Below are 26,041 nucleotides of genomic sequence, written 5' to 3'. Positions count from 1 at the left end.
AGCTCAGTATCCTGTCTCCAGCAGTGGCTGTAAGTGATAGACAGGGAAGAGCAAAGCCAGGAAAAGCAAACATGATGCTTCCCCAGAGCAGTTTCGTAACCTCTGTCTTCAGCTCAGGAATTTCTTCAGCTGGACGTCTTTTCTGCGTATTTAGTAACCCCCAATGGATTTCTCCTCCATGTGCTTGTCTGGTGTCCCCTTGAGCCCAGCTGCATCTTCACATGTGCCACAGTATCTGCTGGCAATGAGGTCTCGGGGGGCATCAAGCACCACCTCCATGTCAGTGCTTTAAACTTCGCTGCCAGGAGCCGCATCTGACGTCTTTAAGTCTAGTCACCTAAAGAGAGGGCTAACATAGTCAGTCCATCTTTAGCCTTTCCATCCAGGAAGAAGCTGGAGAGGCATCAAATAGTAGTTGTGGTCAGTGCCCTGCGCACACCAAGGGGCTTGGCAGCCTCGTCCCCGATCTCCTGGGGCTTTCGCTGCCTGGGCTCAAGCCCAGCTCTCTTCTGGTTGCTGGGGCTGAGCCTGGCTGCCATCCCTGACCTGCCCTGCTCACCTGGCTCGGGCCCTTTGGGACTGGTGCGGTCGGTGCGGTCACTGCCCCGCCGGCCTTGCCCTTGCCTTTGGCTCCCAGCTCGCTGTCCCTTACAGGGCAGCCCGCTCTGGCTGCTCCTGGACACCTGCTTTCTGGCCTCATGAGTGCATGATCAGTTAGCCAAATCATTTTGGATGTTAAACGAATCTGCATATTGTAGCAATGTCTCCTAGCGATGTCCTCCCCCTCCCCTTACCAACTCCACTGCATGTACAAGACCTCCAGTTCAACCATGGCATAAAATGCAGGTATTGGTTCAGTTTCAGCATAGCAGAGGGAATTATGATGATTATAAGGATGCATGAGAAAAGAGCCCAGATCTGTGCATCTGTTAATGTTTACAGTAACACTATTATACTGTTAGACTAGTTCTCACTATAGGAATCAAGGGCACAGTAAGGTGGCAATCTTATTGTCTGCGGAAAAAAATATATACAAAGCAATGAGGTTTTCCAAAAAATGTGTTTTGAAATGCTGTGGAAAGCTATATTTCCTTACAGTTCTGATGAAACGCTAAGTACCTGAGTTTATGGAGTTCTTTTACAGTTATTAGATTAAGAACACCATTCTTTTTTCTGTCCTTTTATGAGTTCTTGTCTAAGCTATAAAGTGCAGTGAAAGCATGAGGTCTATTTGTTAGCTTGAAACGATCTATCCTGCTAGGTCATTCGAAGCCCCGTTACAAATCCTCTGGCCCTGTTATGGGTTGCTAGGCAGAAGGGAAATAATGTCATTTGTTAAACAAAGCAGACAAAGTCTTTCTTTGTAGACTTTGCACATTCTCTCAGTGGTGTGAAATCCGCATTAACAATCAGCTCCCAGTGAAAAGGTCCCAGCTGAACATTAGCAAAAAAATTGTGAGGTTCGTGTACCCTTTGAGGGCACAAAAAATGTCATTTCCCGAAAACTTCACCTGGATCCTTAAGCTGGTCCATCAGTTTTGTTGCCAAGGTGTTTGGAAGGGAAGAAGCAGGGAGGTGACTCAGGTTGTGTGCAGACAGGACACACGGCAGGCAGCTGGTGGGGAGGGTGACATGGGTCCGGCTGTGCTGCAAGGAAGATTTCTTTCCAGAACAATTGTGGTGATTTTGTAGGTAAGCAGGCAAATGGCTATGGAAACTCAACATATATCGACACTGAGCTTAGCAGAAACTGCACCGTAGTGAGATCCAGGCTAGCTTTACATCAGCTGCTTCGGATATTAGTGGCAATCCAACTGTAGCAACACAGGGCTCAGCACAGGCTGCAAACAGGCTGAGAGCCTTGTTAAACTACACCATGCGCTCTGTCTAGACTCCCACTGGGACTCTGGTTGCCTAATTCAAAGATCGACTGGGAATTTTTTTAGCACCCTGTAATCACTGTCACTTAAATGTACCTTCAGCTTGGCACAGTGATGGAGAGCCCTGGAGGACGGTGAGATAGCTTTCTAGCGGAAAAGCAGTCCTGCGCGAAATGATCTGCACTAGCTACCAACATGCATAAAAGTAGTCTACAGGTTTGAAGACAGCTCGTTATGATAATGCTGTCCCACCAGCAAAACTTTCTGGGAGGAGAAGACGCGCACGCAGCTAGAAGTTCCTGCAGCTCTGTTACTGAATTACACCACTGTGTCCTAATTTCTACTATTAACCAATTTCTTTGGATTAATTTATTCTTCCCTTTCCCTCTGTTTGAGTCTTGCAGGTATTTTCTGAATACTTTAGATTTTTTTTCACTGTAGTTTGATCAAGGGGAAATTTTAGCTGTCCTATAGTAGTATCCCTTGTAACATCCACTTTTCACTAGTTGCCCTCTATATTCTGCTGCTTGCAATCTTGTAACTACATGATCTGATGAAGTGCTTTCTGTTCATCCGGATGCTATAATTTCAGGAAAAAGGATTTATTTAACGTGGAAATGAAAATGACAGATTTTACTAGGGCCTTACCACCATGATGGCTCCCTCATTTATGAGGAAAAAAAACCAATGATCTGAATTAATTTATCACTCAGCACCTCTGTGATAGAATTTCTTTCCCTCATGTATGACTTTTACAAATAGGTCATTTTTCCTGAAATGTGCTTGTTTCTCCAGTGTGAAAACTCACTTGGACTGTGGTTTTAATGGGAATAGCCACTGTGCATGCACGTATCACTCCGTATACATCTACCCACTATCACTGAAAGCACACTGGTGGGGTGAGCAGGACCAAGGCTTTATAGATCTGCTCAGTCATCCTAGGGAGCACATTCCAGGCCTGCAACCATTTCAAAAGGAAGATAAAGTTTCAAAGGCATCAGGTTGCTTCGAGCCTCACCCAATTAGACAGAAATTTCTTACAAATGAGTAACTAACAGGACCAGGATACAAAATAGACTGTACTATTTAGAAACATATTCTGCAAAAAAAAAAAAAAAAAAGGCAAGTCAGCCTCCAGACTCTTAGGAAGGAAAACAGAGGGCTATTTGGGCTATTTAAGGGCTCTTTTCCTTGATGCCCTCACTATTCATTATGGATAATGAGCAGAATCCAACATAAGCCAAGAGAAATGAAATTGTGTGTGACTGTGGGATCTCCTCCATGAAGGCGACTTGGTGCAGCAGCCCCCAGGGGCAAAGGGACCAGGAAGAGCTGCAGCTCCCTGCCCAACGCTGGCAGGTCCCCGGGGCAGCCTGCTACCTTCACCCCACTGCTCCCAGCTGCACCTATGGGCTTTGCGTGTCTGCTGAAACAGATCTCCTGGGACTGACAGAGCGGGAAACTGCAGAAAATACCTTCCTATAAGGTTTCCTACAGCCGCTCTTGCCTTTAAGCCTCAGAGTGAAATTTCTGCTTGTTTTCTTCTTGTCTTATAGTTCTGTCCTGTGAGCTGCCTCTCCTTGCTGAAGCTTTGCCTTTTCCTTGCTCACATTTCTTTTGGGGGGAGGCAGTTCTTTACCTTTGAAGGCAATGATTGCAGAATAGAGACACTGGACTTCCTGCTAACTTGCATATTTAAAGCATTCATATCTAAACTTTAAGAAGGGAAAGAATGCACTTCTCTGAGGCTTCAGACTTCATGCCTGGATACATTTGACTTGAGGCTCTGTTGTGGCCAGCAGTTATTTGCTATGCTCTGACAGTTTCTTATAAATGACACTGTCATGTATAGGGAATGTTGTGTCCCTCTGTCTAACAGCTTGAGCCATACCAGGCTCAAGTAGACAGCGGGATGGAATTTGAATAAATCCTTGGTATTCACCTACATGCCTTCTTAACACCTACTCAGCAGCGTAATCCCCCTGAATTTTAAAGACATTGTTTCAGCATCAAGCATTATGGACTAGCTAGGCAACCTGAACTCAAACCGACCCCTGTTGCTGGCTTTCTTTCACTGATTTCTTTTCTAAAATCAGAAAGTGTTGAGATTTTCATTTTGTTTAATCTTTTAAAAATTCCCTGTATAACAATTGTTTTTAGTACCTGTTCTTGATTTAGGGGGTGTTTTTAAAGAAAAATCATTTTGATTTAAATTTCCTGTGACACAGAATCCACCTCATCAACACAACCACTTTGGTGGATAACTGTGTTCCTTGTTAAACCTTTATCCCCATTTCCAACTGAGGTTGGTTTAGTATCTGTTTTCAGTAACCGGGTTTCATTTTGTCTCAACTAGACTGAACAGCCCTCCCTCAAATGCCTACTCTCCATGTCAACACTTGCAGCTACAGATTGCACTGAAGTTTCCCCAAACCTTTAATGGGCTCTATGGATTGCTTTCCCTTTGTCTGGTCATTTTACAGTGAAATTTTTTTTTTCACTGAATATCTTTCTCTAGGCTTTTTTATAGACTCCACCACCATCTTTCTGAGGCTGCAGGCAGCACAGCTCCACATTGCTGATAGGAGTCTAAAATAGGTCAGTATAATGCCCTTATTCTAGGTTAGACATCCAATAACGAAGTTAATCCCTTTGGCCTCAGCTTCGGATGAGTGGGTCACACTTCCATTGGCTGAAGGCAGCTTCCCCTGTTGCTCTGAGTCATTTCTTGCCAGAAGAGTCCCCATTTTATTTTTCACATATAAATACATGTGTATAGGAATATGTATATTTATATCATTAGTTAGCTCTGCTGTCCTTAAGAAAGACTTGGTTTGCATAAGTGGAAGTGGAATTAATCCCATGGCAATTTGTCACCTTCAATTATCATCACCAAACTATTCCCTGCCCCCCAACACACACATCAAAGTGATTTCCCAAAGGCTTGGTGGTGTACCATCCTTTGGGTTTCAATCTGTTGGTGTTAGAGTTTGCCACTTCACTACACTGAGTAGAAAGTAGACTGGAGTGAAATACATCTGCAGAGTACCCTCATCTCTAGCCAGCAGAAGCATTTCCATAACCAGAATAGATTAAACCAGTGGCAGACGGATTGCAGATCACTTAACAACGCTGCTGTACAGTTATCTTGTACTGCATGCGTTAAAATAGCCAGTGAACTTGCTCTCTGATATGGTTGCTGCTGGGAGAATTTCCCTCCCAAATTCTTTAATCTCTGCAAGTTTTAAAATCAAGCAGAATTTTTAAAATAAAAAGCTGTAGTTCAAAGCAGGGTATTCAAGCAGCTTTCACACATTAACTTATTCTTTGGGTCAGTGGCTGCTTCTTCTCGTTAGGGCGGTGCTGCAGCCTCTCTCGCTGTGACGTGTGGATGCAGTCCCGGTCTGGCCAGATCTCACTTTTCTCTGGAGTAGTCACAGTGCTGTGTTTTATTCTTTGCAGTTGACTCTGACTTCCCTTGGAGTGCAAAAAAAGCTCAAACACTGCTGCTACCACCTCCTAGAAGGGGATGTACATACATGCAACCCTGTCTTTCCTTACAGCACACCCAAACGGCAACAAGGGAGCAGAATCAGCCCGATTCTGATCGCCTTTTCCAACCCCATTGGCACCAGCAGGAGAACGTTACAGTGTGTGCCCAGGGCAGATGACCGCTGGGAACTGACCAATTCCTGGGTCATTAAAGGGACAACTCAGTCATCAAAGTCAGCCACTCACCAGGGGAGGAACAAATAACGAAATCCAGTTGAAAATAGGAAGACAGAGCAGGTATGGGCAGCCACTGCAGACTTACTGGCCCCATCCTGTGGGTCACAGCAAGGTTGACCTCCACCACTCTTGGGATTTATGTTTTTATATGTCTCTGCTCCTTCTCACAGGCAATGCCAGGAAAATAGCCTCTTCTGGAGAACGTTTCTCAGAACTGCAAGAAACTTTTGCAGTTGAAATATACCCCAGGAGACTGTGGTGTGTGTGCCAGGTGAAGATGTAATGAGTGGTGTGATATACCTGCTGCACTTACTCTTCAGCAAACCAATACCAGCCACATCCCTCAGCAAAGCTTTACCCAGGCTTCGCTGCGGTGGCATTTGAGCTCCCCTGACACCAAACTGAGAGAGAAGACTGCAGAGATAAACCCAGCACAACTGTGAACACAGCAAATAGGCCACCCTCACAGATGCAAATGCTAAGGATGTGAAGTATATGCTCAAAAGAGAAGACAGACAATCAGCCCTGTAGGAAAACCCTTAGGATGGAAAGCTTCAAGATAGCTGACTGCCCGTCCTCACCTAAGGGCAAAAACAAAGGGTGGCCTTTGAAACCAGGGGATGCAGGACTGGAATGAGGACCAGGCACATCGGTGCTTTCGTCTCATTTCTGATGGAGGAGCTTTGAGCTGATGTGGAAGTCATTTGTTCTGCTTGACCTTTTAGAGAACAATTTCTGGCTTAGACTTTACAAATTGTTAATTTAGTTTAGGAGAAGGTGCTGCAGCATTGTGGGAGCAAGGAGAGAGCTGGGTTTGAAAGGAGAAAGGTGGCTGCCAAGGGTAGAGTTTCTTTGTATGCCATTGGAGAAGAGCAAACTGGATTAAGGAGGGGAAAATAAAAAAGTCATCCTTCTCAACCTTTAATCCATTTCTAGAAGCCAACTCACTTTGAATCTTTTTAAGATCTGGAAAAATTATGATCCATTTTTAATCAAAATAAATTATTTTGGTTTCCAAGCTGATCTCAGTAATTTCTAGTCAGCAGAGGAAATACTGAAAATCTTGTAAGAGATCCTGTTCTCATAAAACGCCCAGCCCAATTTTGTAAATTCAGGAGGTTTTGGCTAGGCCAGATAAGCTTTGGAGAAGCATCTGAATATTCACTCAAGCTGAACCCACACTCCAGACTGTGGTGTGAGCAGTTTCCTGCACTTCTGAGCTTTCGATTCTTTGAAATATTTTACTGACTCTGGAAGAATGAGGACAGTGAGAAAAAACTGTTGCCCCTCTGTAGTTAGTCCTCTGGGTAAAGAGAAGCCCAGATGGTTGCCCAAAAGTTGATGGATAGAATAAATTCAGCATGGTTAATGTCCCCTACCAGTGGCATGCAAATAAGTAACCATGAAAACCTCCCAGGTCCAGAGACCTCTTGGGAAATAATAGTTTACAAAGACTGCTTTGGTGGTGATGGTTTAAGGTAAAAGTTGCCTGTAATTACTGGCACTCTTGCATATATAAGACATGTCTGCCACAAGAAAATGTGTGTCCCCTATTCAGCCTAGGTACTTGTATAGTTCCCATCACACTAATATTTGAGCACCTTCCAAGCAGTCAAAAATAACCGAGAAATAAATGTAAGGAAAAGGTGTTTTCTCAGCCTGGTAAAAATGCAACAGTCTCCCCGGCTGGCTCTGACCTTGTGCCAGTATGGTTGAAAGCAGGACTGCATGCTTCTGTGTGTCTCTGAATCAGTGTTTTGCCCAAATGCCATTTCTACCTCTGACTTACACCATTTGCTGACATGTCAAAAGGCTGTCTGGTGTCTGGGCAGATAAGGGATACGTGTCAAGCTGCTCAGTAGTGCTCAGAATCTCCTAAGCTTGGTTTGGACCTACTCAATGCAGAGCAACATTTCCCATCTGGGAACTATTAGCATATGCTAAGCAGGCGTTAACGTATGCTAATGATGTCTGGAGGTTTTCAAAGAAAACTTGAGTGACCAAAGCGTACAGAATGGCTGCACAGGAACTTCTGAGTCAGCCTATACCTCTCGGCAAGAGATTTGAGACTCCAAGCCAGACTCCTCAAATAATGCCCAATGGCTTCTCAGAGAAGCTTGCTCCCTCCGGGAAAGTCTGTCAGGACACAAAGCAACTCTCTTCTGACTGACCGGCTCTGGATCTGGACCATAAATCAGGCTAGTGGTCTAGGCAGCCACTGCAAGGTATCTGGAGAAAAACAGGGCAGGCTTTTTTCACAGGTAGCAAATGGCTGAAAGAATTATTGCTGCCCAGGGGGCTGCAGAGAGGTATCAGAGCTTGAATGAGGTCACTTCTCGAGATAGCAGTCTTGTGCCCTTTCACTGAGGTAGGACACACAGACATCCCATGGATGGTCAAGCAATGAGAAAGTCCCTTTCGTATGACTGCTGCAACACTGAAATGCCAGGCTTTCCCTTTGTTATACAGCTGTTTCTTTAATATCAAACATGAACTATGCTATCAGCATTCATGTATGAACAAGGCTTTGATCTTGCCATTATCCTATACTTTACAAGCCTGAGGCATCCAGTTTTCTTTAGCCCCCCCAGCCCAAATCTCATGCATAGAAACTATGTGTCTGTGGTAAGGCCATCACAATACATGTTTAGGAAATACAGTAAAAATAAGTTCAGGCAAATACATTTTCAAGTCTGTAATGTGTCAGCATGCGTATGCCCCTCGGTCAAAAGTTCTCTTCCAAAAACATTAGTCAATATTTTCAAATGGTTTTTAATTTGCAGGAGCTTAGAAATTTTCTAGTGGAAATGCAAACAATGAATGTAAATCTAATAATATGGTAGTAGATGTGCTTCTTTCATGTACTTCTCTAGGCATCCCTGAAAATAAGGTGTGAAGAAAATGCTATAGAGAGAATGGTAGTTTCCCAGGGTCACCCCCTCTTCCACAGTAATCAGCTCTTTTCTCTGGTCCAACTTAGCCTTCTAGAAGATACGGTCTAGCCTTGCTTCCTTTGCTGGGCAACTTCGGCCTCCAATCTTTCATGTCCAAATAACCAGACCCAGCACTAGATCCCAACTTCTACTGCTATCCATGCTTATTGCTGTTCTGTGTTTTGAACCATCAGTTAGTACCTAAGCACAAGTCAGTTCCTAAGGACAATGCCAACAGTACCAAGAAAAATAGATATTAATAAAAAAGACAATGTTGCAAGTGTAATAACTGATTTTGATATCTTAACAGTAAGCAGCTAAGGAAATACCAGAATTAAAGTTATTTCTGAAATTTTAATTCTGTCCTTTGCTATAAAAGTGCCATTTTTACTATGTCCCACCACTCAACCTCTTTCCTAAACCAGGAATTACTGATTTTCTAATGCACATTTTTTCATGATACCTTATTTCTATAGCCAAGCTCTCAGCTATAACTGATAATGAAGTCATTTTTATAGCATCATTCTGCGGGGATGTCCGGGAGCCTTGTCTGCTGTAAGATGATGAAGATGAACATAAGGGACACACATTAATTTTGGTGTCTGGGGTGAGGCCACATGTTTCACATATATTAGCTGTGGCAGATGAAGATGCTGACCCTAGACTCCAAGACATGTTCCAGAAAACCATATTCTGAAGTGAGAAAGGGCTCTCCGGCCTCTTCCTTTCCCCTTCTGCTTCATTTCACCCAGCTTCCACAACCATTGTGCTCTTCTGCCTCCTCATCCCACTGCCCTTCTCTCCATCCCTCTACTGTTTTCCTAGCGTCCTTCCGTAACACTCAATAGTCACAGCCTTCCCTATTCCCCCAGCTATTTCCTTACCTGGGCAATTCTAATGCTGCTCTCCCTTTCTGCTTCTTTGGCGACTCTGTTTCTCACCCATACTCTGGCAATCTGTTGGGCTGGTGGCTCCTGTCCATACCAGCTTCCAAACGTTCTTCCCCTTGGCTTCGTGTTCAACATCTGTGTGCCACCCCCAAGGCCCTGTTCCTTCTCCTTGTTTTGTCAGGAGGATTCCTGAGTCTTCTCCTCCCCCATCACTGCCCACACGTCTGGCTCTCATCCCTTCTGTATTTGAATCCAGGAATTTTCTCCTCCACGTTGTCTCACCCCAATGAATATCACTGACAGTGCAAAAGGGACAGACTCCTGGCTCTCATTTCAGGTGCTTGGCCCTGTCGTAGGCTGTGGAAGTCTACAGCTGAAATTGCAAGGAAAGTGACCTTAGGTTGAAGCCTGCTCAGGGAAGATGAAATCTTCAGGATTTCAATTTCTAGAATGAAAGGAATCTTTTACATATCTATTGAGCATGTGCAAATTCAGTTTTCCAAAGACTTATAACTTAGCCAAATTTGGGCAGATTTTCAGAAGGGCAAAAGGCATATCTCTGATGAAAGGCAACCCCCTGACAAGTTCCTGCTCCAAGGAAGAGGGGTGCCAGAGCTTTTCAAAGAACAGGTCACAATTGCTTTTTAACTTGGACAAAACAATGAATTTTTTCTTTCCCTCATTATTGGAAACGGCTGAGTTTGTGGACATTTTCCAGAAGTTTCAGCCTGAGGCAGATACCTGGCATGGAAAATTTCATTCCAAATGGTTATAGTTTGGCAATGTTATAAGCAGTTGAAAATAGGGTCTTACGGTGCAAGGGATCAAACTTTCACTGTAATGTGAAAGGTCAAGCTGCAAGCCCTACCTCCAGTCACAGCCCAACACCTTGCTTTGTCACCCAAAATGAACGCTTTACAAACAAAGCAATGACGTGCACTCGAGGTAGGGTGGAATGCCTTTTGGGGTGATCCTGTTCTGGCAAAAGCAAATTATTGGGATCAATAGCCAAGAAATGTAGTAAGGTATAATACAGATGGGCTTCCTAGTCCTTTTTGATCTCATTATTTGTAAGAGCCAGTCTGTGGCATTCAATACTCTGTCACAAACAGCACAGCTTACAGAGCTCTTTTCTGAGTTCTGCTTGTCTGCATTTATGTGCATTCATCCTTTTCAGAGAAAAGTGGGTCTCAGTTTACTGACAAATTTGTTAGCAACATCTTACTCTGTATTGTATTGTCCCGGTTTCTAAAAAGCTCAAGTTGGTCTGTCATTGCCATTAACTCATCCATACATTTCCTCCTTGTACCACAGCACCACCACCTCCCCCTCGTTGAGTTCTGGAGGGAAGAGTCCATCGGCACTGACTCCCCCCAGGCAAAGGTAGAGCAGGCGGACGGTGATGCTGGGTATTTTTCAAGGATAGCCTATTCACCTTCTCACAGCGTGTCCTTTCCTTGGTGCCAAGTGCAGTCCCTGGCTGTTTGGCTGCATTTCACACACCATGGCAGGTACACAGGGTCATTAGCTATATTCTGCAGGCAGGTTCTGATTCCTGGAAAAGCCAAAGGAACTATGAGTGGCTAATGAGTTCCAACTGAGTCACAGATATTTCACATTTGCGGTGAATGAATTAGAGCACAGTACCTCTCCCCATGACCAGACCGTTGGCAGCTCAGAATACCTCGGGACAAATGAGCCATGGCAGAACTTAGGACATCCCCTGCTGCTGCTGAGACATACCTGAGATCACTTCACGCTAGTTTGTTCACCAAGCAGGTACACTGACATCACTGAGCACTGCTGCATTGGATCCCCTTGGAAAGATGTGTGTCCTTTGCATGAAGCCCAGCACAGTGGACGTTATGGCAGGGCACTTTGCCTGTGTAACACTAGCTGTGTTTGCACAGGTGTTGGATGGCTTTAGTGCTGAGCCTGGATCCTTGGATGATGCGAGCGTACAGGAGATCTTCTGTGGCTTATGGAGTCTGCTAAGAGATGAACTCTTTCAAAATGAAATCCTCTTTAGAATTGCTGAAACCCTTGCAAATAACAGTCCTCACCTGCACTGAAAGACCTGCTTAATGCCTAAAGTATTTCACATATTCTTTTTGAATAGTGGTAGAGAAATATCAAAAGTTGTATAGATAAAGCATTCCTTATTGTCAAGTTCTTGGGACATCAGAGAGGGGACAAAGGCCTAACGGTGCAGTTATGCTCTATGTGGAATCCAGGACTACCTGGCTTGTTTGAGGAAGGGGCCTGGCCATCTGCTTTTCTAAAGGTGCTGGAAGCTACCACACAGGAGCACTGTGTCTTTTTTTATGAAATAAATAATTTTATTTATTACTGGGAAGGCCAAAGGCAGGGGAAAACTGGCTGAAGGTGTGCAGGCATGGAGGTAGTATTTCTAGTGCTGGTGGAAAGAGCAGAAAAAGTCAATCAGAGCAGCTTCTGATTTTAAAGAGTAGTAGGCAAACAGGATGAATAAAAGAACAATGGTTCAAAAGTATAATAAAACACAACTGATGTGGAAGCACCAGCCTTTTATCTCGTGCCTTGAGTAAAAACAATCCTGTTTTCCAGAGGAAGGAATAATAATTAGAATTGTTTTAGGAAGGGCTGAACAACACGACGGCACCACCACAACGGAGAGGGGCACCTGGAAGCAGTGCAGCAGCTAGATGGCACCGCCGGCTGGGCTATCTCCCTTCGCCTTTCAGCTCCAGCAGAGCATGATGAAAACTCTTTCAGCTCGGCTTGCCCAGCTATTGTTTTTGATAAAGGCTATGATTTTGGATTAATGGTAAGAGGATAAATTTTAGAATTTAGAAACTTTAGAAATTTTTTCTTTGAAAAGAAAGGCCCCAAATGTCCTGAAAGCTTACTGAAAGGCCCATGATTCCAGTTCCTGCTGAATAACTTCAGTGCTTTCTGGACCACAGGTGTTTTCCAGAAGAGCTGTAAAAATGTTAAAAGAAATATTGCTGTTGTGGAAAACAAACTTCCTCCCTGTGGTGCTATGAGGACAAGAATTTGGTTTTGCCCATCTGTCTGAGGGAAGTGAACAGTGTCCCACCGTTCTTTTTACATCTCTATTTAGCTGTTACTATATCAATAGTAGAGCCATAGTAACAACTTGCTGACTCAACAGGTGACCCTTCCAGCCATGCTGCAGAAGTCCTGCACTGGTCCACTGAGGCATGTGCGGTCATCCTCATCATACTGTGTAGGGAGTGTTATTGATGATTGATTGATTAACTGCTTTCTGTTCAGGAACTATTTTTACCTCTGCACCTTGTCTATGAGCTGTGCCTCACAGGCGATGTGCCTCCGTGCCGTGCTTTGCTCCAGCCTGGTTCCCTTCTCCTGGGGCTGACCTTTCAGGGCAGCTCTTGCCTCTTGGTCTCTCCAAGCAGCAGTGATACCAGGGAAATGGCCTCTGAGCTTATCAGCTGGAAAGGCAGAGGGTCCCACATTTGCCCACAGTTAGTAGACTCACTGTTTTAGGTGGTGGAAGAATTTAAGGGGACCTGATATGTCCGCAACTGTAGAAAACCTGCAATTAAACTGGCTGGCAAGGTGAAGTCAGATACAGAAAAGATGAAGAATCCAGAAAATCCAGACTAAAACAAAATTCCTGTTTTCCAGCCCAGAGAACAGGCCTGATAGCTGGCAAAGACACTGCCTTGGAGGAGGCAAAACAAGCCGCACAAGAAAGGGATCAGGCCAGCATCTCTGGCTTCTGCCCGGGCACCACGCAGGCCAGCGCAGGCTCCCTGCAGAACAGGGAGCCAGAAGCCAAGTGCGTTTACTTCTGCTACCTCCCTGGTCTGAGTGTTTTTTTCTCTCTCTGAAGTGGAGAGAAGGTGGGACAGTGACAGGATAGACCCACTCAGGGAAGTCCTCAAAAAAATAAAGCTTGGCTTTGCTTTCTAGGATATAGTTTGTTCAGTTCTAACTTAAGAAATCTGAGCAGTAGTATGAGCCTGAGCAAAATCCCAGAGCTGACTGCTCTGTGCAAAATGAGATCGCCCACCCATGACTTTTAGAAAAAGGGGCAAGATAATAATTATAGGCTGAATCGAAAAGTGAAGGCAAAATGAGACCCCAATGGTCTTTGAGTCAGTGTGCTAAGTATCATGAAAAATGTAGTATTTTCCCTCTCTCCCACAACTCCACCCGCTCCAAAACAGCCCTGTGGTACAAGCTACATGCACTGCTCAGGGAAATGTAGAGGGGTCCCATCCTGCTACTTATCATGCACTTATCCAAAATGCAAACCCACCCCTCAGAGATAGGGCCAGGATCGTTAGACAAGCGAAATGAAATACAACTGAGCTCCAGCTGAGGAAGAATCTGGATGCAATCTGGTCTGATATCAAACAAATAATGATTTCTCATTTATTGAAATATTTTCTTGGCAATCATAAACAGAATGAAAATATCCTTCCTCCCTCGTCCCCCCAAATCTTTTGTGACTAAATCCAAACTCATCCGTCGCAGCCTGCAGGGGAAAGGTCACTGCTCCATGCGCTGCAACGCAGGCAGCACATCTTGAAGAGCACTCAGTGAACATGCTTGGTGACTGTGCCATCACTGGCCATCACTCTCTTGCTTTTCCCTGCAGTTTCCAGGAAAAGTTTCTGTATATTTCCCTTCTGGCTCAGAAACATCTGTCTCAAAGTCTCTGCAGCTTCCTGCAGCCCAGCTTCCTTCCTCCTGGTCTGTTCCTCGATTCAAGCTAAGGAACCCTCCTTTACAGGCTAAAAAATCCTCCAGCCTAGCTTAAAAACCTTTCTTGGTCCTTCTTAGAAATGAACGCAGATCCTTGGTTCAATACACTGAGCCCATCTGCAGCCCTGCCATGGTTGCAGCCCCAGCGGTCCAAGCGCTCGCGTCTCCCGTGCCCCCTCCCGGGTGCGACCCCACGGCCTCCCGTCCGACAGCCCCTGGGAGTGACACTTGCCGTTCAACGAACCTCGCTGACGTCCTTAGCTCTGAATGAGATCCTGTGGTTTGAGCAGGAAAACGAAACACCCGTTTCTTACCAGAAATACCATGTATCATGCTCTTATTACACGTTTAAATTATAGGAAACTTTTATCACTTTCAGTTGGTGGGGAAAAAAATGCTCATTTTTAAATGCTCAAGAGATGTGCCTCCAGCAGCTTTACATGAGGATATGAATAAGCACTTTTTGGAAAGAAGTGAGTAGAGGCTCTTTCCTCATATTGCACCTTGCTTCAAATTGCTATCCAAAACTCCTCTTTCTGCAAACCAAGCTCTTGTAGTGCTAATCTCTTACATAGAGATACTTAAATCCTGGATCCCTCGCTTTCTTAATTGGACCAGAGAGACACTGTGAACGATTCCCACTGAAGAGGGGAACTCCCTGATGCTGGCTGTGGCTCAAGCATTTACTACAAGGGGGGGAAAGTGTACATCTGCGTCGCGGGGGGGCAGCGAGGGCTGCAGCCAAGCCCAGCTCTGCGTGCTCGACCCTCCACCGTCGCAGTTGTACCTCATACCAAGGGGCAACGCTCTCCGAGCACAGCAAGGGGATGGTGCAAACTTGCTGTGGCAGCCCCGGGGCGCTCTGAACTCCAAGACACATTGTTTTTCTCCAACAATTGTTGAAATAAGTCCAAATATATTATGAGAAGTGATGTTGCGTCAGTTTAAACAAATTGCTTTTAGGGTAAATGTTCGTTTTTGCATTTAGGCTGGTTGGGAAAGCATGTTTGTGAGTGGGTTTTTTAATGTGGTCCAGGGTGAAAAATAACTATTTTTTTGGTTATTGAATGAAAAAGCTCTTGGTATCAGGGGATAATTGTTTCCAATCCTTGTAGGTCAGGGTTAATGTTGAGTAATTCTTAGCCAGGCTAGTTAATGCCTATGATATGCAAAGAATTTCTGTTTCCAAACCAATACAAGCCAAAGGTTCTCCTGAACAGCATCATAATCACTATGACGTCTCTCGGAGAAGAAAAGCAATAAGCACGCATGTGGACTCTATCAGCTAAATAGCCTTGCTTCTCATTATGCCTTTTTTTTTTTTTTTTTTACACTGGCAAACTGAATCAGAGGGTCAGAGCAAAGGTAAATTCTGTCTTTGTCCTATCAATCTCAGCAGGGATTCCCCTGCTTTGAAAATGTGTCAACAAAACTTTGTAAAGTTTTTCTTGGGCATTGACCAAAATCTTTGTTTATTGCTTTCCAAGACTGACCAGTCTGAGCGAGAACCCACAGACATTTAACTTAAAGTTTTGCTTTGCTGTGTTATTCCTACAGCTCCAGGAATCGTTATCTTTTTTTATAGATAATCCATTAATCTTTGTTATTTGTTGCTTTGCCTCTCAATCCTTCTTTTAGTTGTCACCAATGCTGTTTCTGCTTAAAAAAAAAAAAAAAAACAACAAAACTAAGCGTTCCCCCAGCTGAGTGGTATTTAATCACCTTCACTGAGATGCTCACCTTTCCCCCACCTGCTCAAACCACATCAAAGGGCCAAAGTAGGGCAAGGGGGCTGAGAGTATGTATTTGCACCATCTTCTGTACAATGAGGGAGGAAAGCTTGCTGAGGGGTAGCAGAGGGAAGTGGATAGACTTCTGTCCACCTCTGAGAAGTCAGACACTAAGGCATTATGTGAACCCACGGGGGAGATATTTGCCTGACCAGACAGCAGTGGATGAGGACCTGTGGAAAGGGACAGTGGAAGGTGCACTGCTTTTTTGTGTTTCTACTATAAATGCAGATCAAGTAACAAAAGTCAGATATATTTATAAGCAAATGTTTTAAATTCCCTGGAAAAGTGTGGTGGGATGTGCTTTGCTATGTACCTTTCCACAGCACCTTTTGAACCGTAAACATTTTGTACCCAAAAGGTTTGCGTGGAGGTAATCGCAGCCCTCCCTGATCGCTTTGGGAGGGGAGAGGACTGAGTAAGCACGTTTCTCTGCCTAATGCTGGGGCTGAACAGGTTGAGAAAGGCATGGGAAACCAAAGGGATATTATAGCTCCACCACTGCAGAGGCAGCTCTTGTCAAGGCTTTGGTCATTTGCTCCAGAGCAGTTTATATCAGCTGGATTTGTTGCCAAAGAAGCAGTATGAGTCACAGCAGATTTCTCATTTTCCTCTTTCAGGGAATTAAAATGATCCCCCCTTTTTACCATGGAGCACTTTCACACCACGCGTGTTCCTGTCCAGGAGCAACGGTGCAGCTCCAGACACACTGCACAGTGCCTGTGCCCGTAAGGGCAGCACAGCAGAGAAAGGACGCTCTGGGGCATGAGCGCAGGAACAGGGTTTAAATGTTTTTAAACTGGATAGTTAAGGCAGATGTGTTCCTCTTGGAGGTGAGTAAATATCCAGATGAGACAGATGCTGCAGGCAGCTGGGAGGTTTCTAGGAATCACACAGAAATATCAAAGATTGTGCACAAGGAAACGGTGTCGAAATTGTCCCTGGAGATAAGAAGGACGTTTCCATTCAAGTCACCAAGTTTTTTTGGAAGAAAAGAAGAATTATCTATGCAGTCTATGCATCTCATGCTAAAAGGAGCAAATTTTCTGGGCCAGGAACTCCTCCTCTACTTTTCTCCTCTGCTTCTCTATTCAAGCACAAATGTGACTTTTTTTTCTCTTTGGGACTAAGCTCAGAGTTCCAAATTAAAGCAGAGCTTATTGTGATGTTTGTATTATATCACTGTATATGAAGTATATGTATATGAAATTGAAAACTTTCTCTTTAAAATAACAGCAGCCCAAGACTGTCATCTAAATAGGCACCAGATTATTGGCAAAGGTTTATTTTATGTTCTTAAAATTTATTTTGAATGCTTAGCTTTGTGGTTTTGTTTACTTACAATGAAATGCATTTCAGCTGTTTTGCTGTTTTGCAGTAGTCAAACCTCTGCCCAAAGGTTGTAGTGTGGTCTTCTTTTAAGGCTTGAAAATGCTTGTGAAGTAAATTGGCTTCCTTTAAGGACCATGCCTTTGGTCGCTTTCCTCCTGGAAGGTCATCGTCTTTTAAAGGACGGTGTGGTTTGGGCACAGTGGACATATAAAAAGTCTAATTGTGTAATGTGATGATCCTGCCCCATCCCACTATGTTTCAAACACTCCCGGCAATGAGAAGGAGCCTGCCCGTTCCTGGCCAGCATAGCTGAGACGGCCTCCTTCAGGGAGCACCCGGGTGAAGGGGGCTTCCTACCCCAAAATGTTGTCCAGTCACTTGTGGACAGGCTCCAGGTTTGCTGCTCTGTCCCTCCTTTCCAGTAGCCATGCCACAGACCCCTGCCGCGCTCTTCTTGTGTGACCTGGGGCAGTCCACGCTTCTCTTCACTAAGTCTCTTTTCAATATTTTTGATTCTCAGTCTTGTTTTTAAAATGAAGTTACTACCTACCTTCCTACGTTTAATTCTGGACTGTAGGCAATTCTGGACTAGGTGCGAGCACAAACTCTGCTTTGGTGTCACTTTCTGTTTGCAGTCATTTTGTTAAAGCCCACCTTTTATAGGTTTGATTACTGTGTGGGGTTCACCCTATGCTGAATTAACTGAGAACTGCCAAAAAGAAGTCAAGTTCTTGGAGAGCTATTGTCAGAAATAAGGGTATATTTTGACTGTCCTCTTTCTTACCAGTGGTGATAGTTAATACCATGTGGAGCAGCACCTTCCAGCTCAGACTGTCTGCTTTTCTGTGATGTGTGAGCCAGGATTTATTTTGTATTGCACCTCCTGGTATGCTCAGAAATAAGCTTCCATGTGTGCTCAGAAGCACTTCAGTCTCAGCTGGTTGACTGTGAAGCCTTGTCGTTTCTAAAGGCTCATAAATGAGCAGCTAAATACCACCTAGGTCTCTCACCCATTAGGCAGGGTCTGAGCCTCTAAGAGAGTATTTTGCAGGAAAAACAGCTGCTGGTACCCATCTTTTATATATTGTCACCCTGAAGGCAGTACTGGTACTGAATGAAATGACTACAGTGAAAGAAAAGAGTGTAAAAACTAATGTAAAGCATTGCCATGAGTATTTTTTGAAATGAAGTACTCAAAAAGAGTTGTACTGTGAACATCTGCTGCTCCTTGGAAGTTGCTGGCCTCAGAACTAAAGAGATGCCTTGCTTTCCACTCTCCTTCACATGGAAAATACTTCGCAATCAGTGGGGGGTACCACAAGATGCAGCAAATTAACTGCATTTCCAGTGCTGATCCCACCTCTCCCTGGTGCATAGAGAAAAATGGTTTGAAAAGATTTCTCTGCATAACTGCTTGAAAAAAAAGGACAGACCTTGGGCTTTATTTTCTTGGTGGGATGAGAGAAGCAAAGCCAGGAGGAATGGAAAAGAATTAATGAAGTCAGTCAGTCCCACCCTGCTATATTACGGATACTTGGGTGGGCTAGGACAGAGTTTAGAGGGGGATAGCGGTGTCCAGAAATGTCTGCACTGGAAGGACAGCGGATGGGGTTGTTGGGAAAGTTTGGCACCGATTTCTAGGCACAAGGGGTGCCTCTCCATTAGCATTTTAGTGCAGAAGAATGCTTTTCAAGCAAATTTCCTTGTTGTCCCCACTCACTGTGCGTTGGTTGGCATTGTGGAGCAGTCTTGTAGTCTCTGAACTGGGCTCCTTTCAGGTGGTACTACGCCGCATCTAGTGAGCTCCAAGCACAAGTGGCATTCGGTGCTTGGGAGCACACAGGCTTGAGGGTGACTCAGGGTTGACCCCGCCAGGACAGCACTTCTGCAGGTTGTTGTCCCTGTGGGAGAGATGTGGTTGGGCTAGAAATTCAAATAGGGAATGGAGCCTGTTGTGTGGTTATGGCTTGACTTCTTACCAAACGTTTTTACTGGTTGATGTTATGTAAGCTGTTGCTTTATTGACCCCATTTGCAGGGGGTAATGGCTATTTAAAGGGTCTTTTCCTTATGCATGGCTGTTTTTTCCCTATCTAGCCATGGCCTGGAAGGGGAAGGTGAACCAGGGAAGAACTTCTTACATGGGTGTAGAAGATCTTTTTATAGACACCGGTTTGGCAGACTGAGAGGCCACAGTCTCAATAATGAACATGTCTATGCTGTCTTTGTTGTTTTTTTTTTAACCTAAAAGGTGTCACCAAGCTTTGTATTTTGCCTTTTGGTGGTTTTTTTTTCTTCTGCATGTTTTTAACATTGGGGAAAAAGGGGACTTCAGTTTTTGCTGCAATAGTGGTGAACTCATGAACTCCTAACCCTCCAGAAGACTGCTACCTGAGAAGAGAGATTTTCATCCATTTCAAACCTTGTCAAGGACTGAATTTAACAGGAGACAACAAAAAAACTTGGGAGGAAGGAGCTGCAAGAGCAGCAGGAATTCCTATTTGGTCCATTAAGAGTGGGGGAACCTCACTAAGTATGCAGAAAAGCTTTATAAGTTGCAGGAGCCTCTACACTTTTCCTGTACAACATGAAAGCCTGCCTTTTCCAAGGAGAAGCTATTTACCTGTATTAGCTGCTGAAAAGAACATACACAGTTTGAAGAGGGCCATGGTCACTCTACATGAGAAAAAACAGCTTTTTAATATATAAACAGAGAAAGAGTATCTGCTGTGTTTCTACAACACGCTTATGCTAGCATGGAAGTCACTGATGTTCACTGTATTAAGAAAGCCCTTTTAAGACTTCAGATTATCTCCAATACGCTTAACAAAAACTTCCTTATAGCATCTCAAAAGAGGCTCATAAAACTTTATGTGACAGCTTCACATATGGAGAAGTTAGAGAAGCCACCCCAAAGCCACACTGTACTTTTCTGCTTGTATATTCTTCCACTGAGGATTCCCCTAGGAAGATTCATTGTTTAATTTTGGCAGAGAGGATTAATTTTATGTCCTTTTAGTTGTTCCTCTGAGTAACAATGATAGAAAAACCTGATTTTCATTAAAATTATTCCATCGCAGTTCTCACACTTGATCGCATGTTTCTGATCTTTCACAACATGCTTTACCGATTTCTTTGCAATTCCTTCTTTAGAATACAATGACTCTGGGAATGATTAAAAAAAATCTGAAATTGAGCACTTAAATTCAAGTTCAGGCCTAACTTTTATTTAATTTGAAGGGAGGAGTGCTACCTATGACTCAGTAAGTTTTATGGCATATTTTGCACAGTGAGTTACAGCTGACAGGGATTAACTTATCAGCCTTGTAACATTTTGGGGTTATATATGAGGAAGAGGGGGCTACATTCTGTGCTTAGGAAAGAATCTGATATGCTACATAGAAGCCATCTCAAAAATACTGTGGCTAGAATCACGTGTATATGTATTCTCAGCATGTGTTTCTTCAGTTTCAAATGAGGAGTGAGCCTCTCCGAGGACTGCATGCTGCTTTTTGACAGCCAGTCGTAGCTGTGCAGGCACACAGAGCACCAGCAACAACCATTACAATCTCATTGCTGGGCTTCAGTGTCACGGCTACGTCTTCTCCCCACGGATCTGTTCCTGTGCATGCATGTATGGCCTTGCTTGGTTTAACCAGAAAACATTTTCATCAAACAAAGAACACTGACATTTATTTCCGTTAGCTTTGCTGAACTGCTGCAATTATGTTCTGCAAGTTGCATCTTCTATTGTTTCTGCATGTTACTCAGAAAACCGGTTTAGCAAATAGTCGCCCACGGGGGAATGACCAACCATTGATCTTTTGTTTGATGCCAAAACTGATATCTTAATGCAATCCAAGAGCTGCTTTAAAGCTTCCTGAGAGGATATGACAATTTGAACTTCTTAATACTACCATGAGTGTAATGTCATGTTGCAAATGGTAGAACTGTGCATTGACAGAAAGTATTTATGACTCTCTCAGGAAGGCTGAAGTCATGAATTTACTGTTACTCCTGACAGTAAACAAATCCTGAAACTTAGCATTGGAGAGTATTTCCTTATTTTCACACAAATCAGCAAGTTTGGTGCCATGCTTAGAGCTTATGCATTTGCTAAGGACTTGAAAGAAGCAGATACATATAGGAGATTTCCTAACAAATTACTCAGACTTTTAATCAGATATGCATACACTGACAATTTTTTCTCGTTCTGAAAAAGAAACCTCTAAAAAGTGAAAAAGAGTTATATAGTTTCTCTAAAGACTGAAAATTACAATTATTCTTCATAAGAAAGCTAAAAACTCTGAAAGAATGCAGAGCTAACTATTTTACAGCTTTTAACTGTGTGATATTTTTTGCTGGGTAAGTGTTACTCTTTAGCTGCTAATACAAACAAACATAGCAAAATATCTGTTTGCATTACTTCTGAGAGAAGCAATTGTGGAAGATGCTGTTAGTTAGAAACCATACTCATTTGCATTACATGTTCAAAATGTTCTGGGCAGAAAGACTTTTCAAACCGAATTTTCAGTCTATGTAGGGTATTCTATTTACAGTTATGATACTTAAAAATGAACATGAGACTTGTTTAACAAAGTAAGAATGCAATCTTCTGACATTTGAAGGGAAGACGGAAGAATTTATGAGATACAAGAAGACAATTGCATCTGGGCAAGAACTACTAAGGCAGGATATCTCCCATGCTCCAGTTTGTTAGTCTTTGGGATTGCAAGAGTTGGAATAAAAGAAAGTGGACTTTGCAAGAGCTTGAGCCTTGCTCGAGCACCTGGCCTTCCCTGAAACCAAAGTTTCTTTTCAGGCAGACTGTGGAGCAGGGACTGAACTCTGTGGCTGCAGGATGTGCTTCTCCAAAAAGTCCTTTGAAGACTCTTTGGGCTGCAACCCTTAGTTAAAATATCTCAAATATAAAATACTTTGGGAAAGAATCAGCTTTTCTGAAGATCAGAGTGACCAGGACCTCTTCTTCTCCAACAGCTTTCTACTCTTCTGAACAGCCCCAAACAGACCCCTCAGAGAGCTGGCATACAGATGGAGTCCACCCAGCTGGCTCTGTGCTGGAGAAACCAGAAAAAGCAATGCTTTTTGCTGCAGATTCCACAAGGAATCCCCTGAGTTTCAAGACGAATAAATATGTGCTCTTGCTGGCAAAAATATGTTTTACTCAATACTGAAAAAATTAAAATTCCAGTCTTTGTTCAACAAAACCAGCGTGTGTAACCAATAAATGCCGTGTGTGCAGCACTGTCTTGGCCTCATTCCGTAATGTTATTATAATGATCTGTTTGGATGGAGTTATTTTAATCCAGCATTTACAATGTACCAATGTTCAGTTACACCTGTAAATAGGAGTACTGCATAGCCTTGAGCAGTAATTGTTATATGGCATTATGTTTTTAATCTTAGCATTAGTCCTAGGACAGAATTTCCCTGAAGGAGCACTGAGAGGCATTGCTAGTTGTTTGACAGGGTGTTGTGTTGAGATTTTAAGCAATTACCATCATGTCTAATTATGCATTTGGGACTTTTCTTTAGTCTAAGAGATCTGAATATGAAGTTACATCTTAGTTTCCTTTAATTAAATTGAACCTTACTTGAAATATCATGTAGTCCTTTGGCATGATTTCATAAACACATTTACTTCTGGCTTTAAGCATATTATAGTAATGATAATTGACTTCATGATTAGTGTTCTTCAGCTGACTGATAAAGATTTGATTTCAAAATTTCCTGCTCCAGGCAGCTGATTACTATTGACTCTTGTTGTTAAAGGCACTCTGATATTGCTGATCAATACTCATTGCCAAAATATGCATGCTATAAATGTAGATAATGTTTTCAACTCATATTATTCATTTGCTTCCCCTTGTTAGGCTGCACAATTGCGTTCTTTGCCTTTTACTGATTTGGTTGGAATCAGTAAATGCTATCTAGTAAAAGTAAATAAGTAGGTCATTTGGCAGTCCCCAGACGTGTGAAGGAGCTAAGTGGGAATGTGGATTTTGTCTCAGAATAATTGCTGGTAATTCCATTGTTTACTTATGTTTTCCTTGAACTAGTCCAGTGACAATTGTTAAATTTAATACAACTTTTACTGGTTACAAACTTTTAAAATTTGGGTTGACAATTTGGAAATTATGTGATGCTTAACAACTCTGAAATATTCTCTTGCCCCTAGAGATACAATGCTCAAGTGTAGATTTTACTTCAAAGAGCTCACAATAATATGATATGAATCTATGCCTGGGTGAAAAACTTTCTTAGGAAATCCTGCATGATTTGTTTGTGTATCTGGCCCTCCTTAGCAATGCCTTTGCATCTGTATGCAAGCAAGCAGGCCAGAACTGAATTTTCAGGAAGAAGGGAATTAGAAGATTTAGCTTGCAAAATAAAATGAAAGACTGAGAAAAGTGGGCAGCCAAGTGCCTACAAACTGCCTGGGTCAGCAAGTGTTCCTTATTCGTCTTCACATCGCTAACATCTATCTCTTGGACCCACATCTGCTTGGTTGCCTAATGCTCTCCATGTTCCCTAATTCTGCTTGCAAGGTGATGAGAACAAATCCAACTTTCCAGAGCCCTCCCCGGGCAGCACTTGCAAAATAATTGGCTTGAAATAGATCCATATGGACTGATATATGGCTGTGGACTGAAACCAACACTGTCCTTCCTTGATGCGGATCAGACTGCTAGCTACCATAATTAACTCTACTCCTGTCATGTGGTATTTCTTGCATGTCCCTAGATAGATCTACCTCTGAAAAATGGTTTTATTTAAAAACAGTTCATCTGTAGGTAAGTAAATTGAGTTGTATTAGTGCTGAAATAATTTGTTTGCATTAGTGGGTTAGAATCTTTGATACCACCTCTACCATTTCACTCCTCCAGGAGTGTCCAACAACCCAGGCCTTTGCATAGATGGTGCCTATGAATATGAAATAAAGGAACAAAAAAGCCCCTAGCGACAAATGCTGTCTTTCAAAAGGCAGTGATACGTTCTGTCCGTTGTCTCGGTGTCGGGCCTCGCCAGCAGCATGCATGTAAATGAAATGCATTCAGTCCAAACTGACCTTTGCTCATTTGCTCTCCCACTCCTGGGGCTAGACACATTCTGCTCGTGTGGGTGAAGGTCACCCGCCCTGTGGCCCTCGGAGCAGTTTGGGACAATAAGGATTATTCTTTTGCCCTTTGGACTGACCTATGTTTCTCAAAGATCATGATGCAAAGTGATTTACATTCCTAAGTAGCAAATCACTTTTTTGAAACTAGGATGTGGGCTCGTAGCTTACACTGGAGTATTTTAAGAAACAATCAAATTTGTGTAGTGTCTGAGACAGGGTGAGCAGTTCACAGGCAAAGATATATGCGCAGCTGTACCCGATTCCCAAGCGAGTATGGTCTTGCACATGGCTAAAAGCCGATATGTGACAGGCGTTAGCACAAACAGGCTTTAAATGTCAACTCCGTTGACTATGTTCGCTCTGCTCGAAAATGCTCATGTCTTGGGTATTTAATCTGCCAGAGTCGCTTAATCCAATAGCTGCATGATCTTCTTGATGTCCTTTGTTCAGACCAGTGTTTGCTCTTCCCAGTTGCCGCATTCTTTGGAGACTACCTATTGGACTTGCAGCCTATCCATCTGCTCTGCTTTGGGGGACTGCACACATTTTAACGAAAATAAAATACATTTGCAGACCTCCTTTTTCTTCCCCACAGATGATGCATATTGATATTGAAATTAGCTGCACTAAAAATGCGCCATTTTTCATTTATGTAATTTCAGTATCTGCTGTAGACACAGATGTCTTCCTGCCACAAATTTTCTCCTCCAGTATCCTCCAATGATTCAACAAAGTTCTCTTGCGTTTGTCCTTCCATTAGTTTTCTAAGATTCTCAGTCAGATCAAACGTTTATCACATTTCCAGGTTTCCTGAATCATTTCAGATGTATCTGCATTCTAAAGTACCTTTTCCTCCCATGTTTGATGATAGTCCTTTGATGACAGTCCATTTGAATTTGCTGCCTAATTAGTCTTGTTACAAAATACTCCCAGAGTTCTTCAATTTGTCTTCTAAACAACTCCTAGCTGGAAGTCCTTATCAAAACTTTAATTGCTCAGGCAGAAATTCTTTGACAAGGCTAAAACACAGAAATGAACGGGATTAATCTTGCTTGAGTGCAAACATTGTTCTGCATTTCTCACACTTGGTTTCTCTTGTTCAAATAGGGAGCTGAATGAAATGGCAAGTGGTGCCCTGAACTGGCAGGAATGTTTCCAGTATGCCCACAGGCAGCGGATTCTGCTCAGCAACATGAAGCCTGCTGGGAAATAAGACGTGATTTGCTTCCAGAAGAACATTACAATAACAAAATAGTGAAATTCTAATTATTTTTTTGCTGCCTGTTTGGCTTATTTCCTTATCGAAAGATTCTTGCTAGTCTTTCCACAAAAATAACCCTTTCATTGTGAAGCAAAACAATTTAGAAGCTTAATTTTTTAGCAATCAGTTTTTAGCCAACAATTATTTCACTGCCTGAGACACTGTTTCAGAAGTTTGACGAGATACTAGGACTTAGAATACGCAGCCCAGCTAACTAGGTGCCATACACATACTCCAGTGTGAAAACTGCAAACCTTGTTATAAGATTGTGAGTCATTTTAGCTTTACTGATTCAACAGCTGTTGGATCGTAGTGTGCAGTTACTTCTGCTTCAATATCCTCAGGAGGA

The 26,041-nt window shown here is 43.1% G+C and overlaps 1 long non-coding RNA gene across 2 annotated transcripts in view; it reads left to right on the top strand.

Annotated features, from left to right (window-relative positions):
- The window catches only part of LOC135324621 (uncharacterized), a 33,223-nt gene extending 7,525 nt beyond the window's left edge, over positions 1-25,698 (top strand). For both annotated transcript variants that reach the window (XR_010385931.1, XR_010385930.1), the window contains exon 3: positions 25,539-25,698. This is a non-coding gene — a long non-coding RNA (uncharacterized LOC135324621). The remainder of the gene's footprint in view (positions 1-25,538) is intronic.
- The last annotated feature ends 343 nt before the right edge of the window (positions 25,699-26,041 follow it).

The sequence above is a fragment of the Dromaius novaehollandiae genome, chromosome Z (genome assembly GCF_036370855.1).
Source record: "Dromaius novaehollandiae isolate bDroNov1 chromosome Z, bDroNov1.hap1, whole genome shotgun sequence".
In the NCBI taxonomy this organism is placed as follows: Eukaryota; Metazoa; Chordata; class Aves; order Casuariiformes; family Dromaiidae; genus Dromaius; species Dromaius novaehollandiae.
Note: the sequence above shows the minus strand (reverse complement) of the source record. Positions and strands in the feature narration are given on the sequence as shown.